This window comes from Xylocopa sonorina, chromosome 12, assembly GCF_050948175.1.
Source record: "Xylocopa sonorina isolate GNS202 chromosome 12, iyXylSono1_principal, whole genome shotgun sequence".
In the NCBI taxonomy this organism is placed as follows: domain Eukaryota; kingdom Metazoa; phylum Arthropoda; class Insecta; order Hymenoptera; family Apidae; genus Xylocopa; species Xylocopa sonorina.
In genome coordinates this window covers 979,464-983,847 of record NC_135204.1, presented here as the reverse complement: position 1 = coordinate 983,847, position 4,384 = coordinate 979,464, and the positions used below count along the sequence as shown (strand labels likewise).

Here is a 4,384-nt window from a genome sequence, read left to right as displayed (position 1 = left end):
CTCGAGCGTATTACCCCGCCATTAATGGCATACACAAGAAATAAACTTACCCAACCTACCCCCCTAGCTAGCCAAAGCTTCTAGTCCGGGGCTAGAAAAAAGTATGGCACCACTGGTATCGTCATTTGGGCATGCTTATCCTACCCATCCGTTTAATTAAATCGTGGCTGCACATAGCGGCGCCCCATCGCCGCTTGTCGCTCTCTTTGAGGAAAGGACCTTTTTAGTCTTGACTCATAGCCGGCGTAAGGACTTTGATTTACGAACTGAATGGATAAATGTTAAAGTCAATATGTGAGATTCCAACTGTCCCATTCATGTTCGATAAAGGGGGAGGTCAGGGCTGCTATGGGGCAGAACCTGGAGTTAAAATTTGCATGGCAGGGACGCCCTCCCCCCGACCCGCATCAATCTGAATGCCTTAGGCCATCCACCTAGGGCACATTCCGGGGGGACCACTAGGAGGTTTGATGCGAGGCTAAGGTGTGAGAGGCTATGTTTTCGCATCATCCACCCTGTGACCTTATCACCGGGACCATCGCTATTCTTGGATACTAGGCGCCAACGGGCCGCCCGACACCTACGAACGCGTATGGTAGTTTACGGTGCACCCCCACCCATGGGAGGTACGACATGCAACTTGGGTAGAAAAAGCTATTTGAGTCGCATTACTACTCCGGTAACTATGCCCCTCTTAAGAGAGTCATAGTCACATTGCGTCAACACCTTTGGCGGCCATCGCAATGCTTTATTTTAATTAGACAGTCTGATTCCCTTAGTCCGTGCCAGTTCTGAGTTGAGTGTTGAATGGCGGCCGAAGAGGACGATAGCTACGGCGGACTACCGCTGAAGCCTCGCAGCGAAAAAGATCCGTGGGAGGCCAAGGATTCTGGGTTACGCATGTACGAAGCAGCGGCCCATTCAGCTCGCCCAGGCCCGGCACGTCAGCCAAACCCATTTTCCGACCAAGCCCGACACGCCCCGCTCCTCAGAGCCAATCCTTATTCCGAAGTTGCGGATTCAATTTGCCGACTTCCCGTATCTACATTAATCCAGAGGCTCTTCACCTTGGAAACCTGCTGCGGATATGGGTATGAACCGGTACGACACCTCCACGTAGCCCTCTCCTGGATTTTCAAGGTGGGCTTATTCCCGTTCGCTCACAGCTACTAAATCCTGGTTAGTTTCTTTTCCTCCGCTTAGTAATATGCTTAAATTCAGCGAGTAATCTCACCTAATCCGAGGTCGTCTTTACGTGACGCACGATACTCGAGAGATATCGACGAACGGAGACGGCAGACGAGGAAAAGAACTTCCGTCTATCTCCGATACAGTGATCCTTTAAATTATCGCTCGAGAAACCAGCAAGCAGAACTACACAACTCTTCGTTTATCTCGTCGAAACGTATTATGCACCGTGCCAATGCCTTTCGTGTGTCAGTATTCTTTTTTATATACGATTCGTAAAAAATATAAAAAAAAGTACGAGACTCTCGTTAGACGACCATGCTACAGGCGTTTCATTAACATCCGTCCTCTTTATCGTACCTGCGAACGATCAGCACCTTGACTCTCCCGCGGTTCCATCTTCTGCGCGTAGCACGCAGAGATCGAAACGGAGCGGTTCGTTTTCCCCTGATTTTATTACCCTGATCCTTCAGAACGAAGGACAGGTCGAGTTGGGGCGCCCACACGAATCTTTCTGCTGCGTGAAGGGGAAATAAAAAGGAACGCACGCGTGGAAAAGTGTACGATGTAAGCGTAGCACAAGCTGCGCTTCCGGGGACTGGATGACAGGCTTTTGGTCGCGCGGTCCTATCTCGACAACAAAGACATGGGGTGATCAACGCACTCGATAATCGCAGAAATAGGCAGTAGTACATTACAGCACCGAGGCGGCACCGAGACGACACCCCGTTGAAGAAAAACTTGAACCTCGCCAAAGAGGAGCCAATCTTCCCGTATCTGCTCTGAAAACTCTCCTTTATCGCGTGTGGTACCGATTCAAGTTTCGCCTCGGGAGATCTCCGAAGCGCGGACGCGCATCACAGGCCAGAAACGTTACGGCACGACGGACGCAACGACGGCCTAAGTGACGGTCCGCGCCAGAGATCTTTTCCCTCGCGGAACATGGTGTACACATGCGGAAAGAACAGAGAGAACGGGTTATTCTGATCGAACACCCTGGGACCGTACGAGGAGAACCTTGAACGGTCGGATGCGCATCATCGTCCCTCGCGTTACGACGATGTCGCTCTCTATTGTATATCTCTTCTTTCGATCGAGATTCACCCTCGGTCTTGCGGCATAAAAAAAATTCATTTTGAACAACGTCGAGCGCGCAGCATGTTCGTAGCGTGCGCTAAAGACAGGCGAATGCGATGCGTGTGGCAGGTATGCGAATTCGGAACGCGGAACAAAATTGGCGTTCGAAACACGAAGCGGCTCCAGTGGGCGGTCGACCGTTTAACGGACGACTCACGACGCCACGAAGAACTCACGCGAGTTTGTGATCGACACATCGTCGAGTTCCGTGAACACACGTTGCCAATCGCAGATTACCTCGGTACAGCAACATACGACTCGAACAAACGCCCAACGATCGTTCGTACGTCGCGTATCGCCCCTCTTCCTCCCTTTCGGTGCCGCTCAAACTCAGAAACGTTCGTAATTTAATTCGAGAATGAACGACGGCGGGTAGATTCGAGCACAGGAAAGAAAACAGATTCGACGAAACGTAACGCAAGCAGTATTTTGGTTATGCGAACGGCCTTCAGCTCGGCGTGGTCCAGGAATTGTATCCGTGGACCGCAATGTGCATTCGAAATGTCGATGTTCATGCGTCCTGCAGTTCACACGTTGACGCGCAATCAGCTGCGTTCTTTATCGACCCACGAGCCAAGTGATCCACCGTTTAGCGTAATCGTATATGTATATTTTATTGATCCTTATGTCTCTTGGTACTAAGTTCGAACAAGTCGATACCCAAACATCTCCGGTGAAAGAGACGCGGGCGTCGCCGAACCGTGGCGGCTTTCATCGCTCGACGGAGTTCTAGGCGACACGATATATCGGTCCTATGGATGAAACATACGCCGATGGTTGGCGCGTAAGGTCTCTCAAAGTTACAAAGTGCACGCGCGTCCAGGTATGAAGAGAAAATCTTTAAAAAATTACCAGCAGTCTCGAAGTGGTTTTTTTCCTCCCGACAACGCGAAGTGAGCATAAACGGTTCGAGAATTGACAACGAGGACAACGGGAAAGGCGGAATCGTCTCCTTTGGAACGAATGTGCACGTCGAACAAGACGCCCTCGTTCGGGTAAACAGAATTATCGATGGGTCTCAAAGCGGCCTATAGCTCTTCCCAACACGAAGCGAATATAAAATTATTCCATCCTGCAACGGCGAGTTTTTCTCAGACTCTCGACAACGAGGCTATGGGTGCACAGAACGAGTCCCCTCTGAGCTCAACGGGGACAATAACTGAGAGTGGAAAAACGACAAAGTACCAACGGCATATTGCTTTCTTAGATGGCAGCAAAAAAAAAGCAAGCCCGTCGAATTCGATGGGTCCACTTACATACCATAAACACCGATCGGCTAAATGGAAAAAAAAGTCGTTGGGACGTTCGCCGGCTGTACAAGCCTCGAGAAGCGGTCTATATATTCACTCGACGACACGAAGCGCGCATAAATGATTCGAAAGCTCGCAACAGCCGCTGGGTGTCTCAGATTCTCGACAACCGAAGCTTTCTCCATGAATCGTCCCCTCCGAACGAAACGGTACGATTGACTTGAACAGATTAAGGCGCGACCACACGCTCTCACGAAAACTCAAATGTTGATAATGACGACGCGCGCGTTCGGGTGAAAATTCATTGAGACACGCCGTACAGGTCTCGAGCGGTCTATGTTTTCCCGACGATGCGAAGCGAGCATAAATGTCTCGAAAAAGTTCGCAACGGGCGTTGGGTGTTTCAGACTCTCGACAACGAGGCTTGCGCTACGTATCGTCCCCTTCGAACGGAACAGTACAAATACGATCGCCAGATAGGAGAGAGCTGGACGACACGCGATCCTGCGAGAATTCAAGGGTCGCGTCGATGGTACGTTCTCTCGTTCGGGTAAAAATTCGTTGGGACTCGTCGTACCGGAGCCTCGAGCGGTCTATGCTTGTTCCCGTCAACGCGAAGCGAGCACGTATAATTCGATCTCGCAACGGCGGGTTTCAGACTTTCAACAACGAGGCTGCTGCGACGAATATTCCTCTCTGAACTTAACGGGTCGACTGAAGGAAGGTTATTTTGCTGCATACGCTTTGCGTTTGTTTCATCCATCTCTGGACTTTTATAATTTTTATTTCGGAACGAATAGTTCCGGGTT

At 50.4% G+C, this 4,384-nt stretch overlaps 1 pseudogene; it reads right to left on the bottom strand.

The window, feature by feature from the left end:
* Nucleotides 1-2,767: 2,767 nt before the first annotated feature.
* On the bottom strand, nucleotides 2,768-2,922 carry LOC143430068 (5.8S ribosomal RNA; annotated as a pseudogene).
* Nucleotides 2,923-4,384: the final 1,462 nt, after the last annotated feature.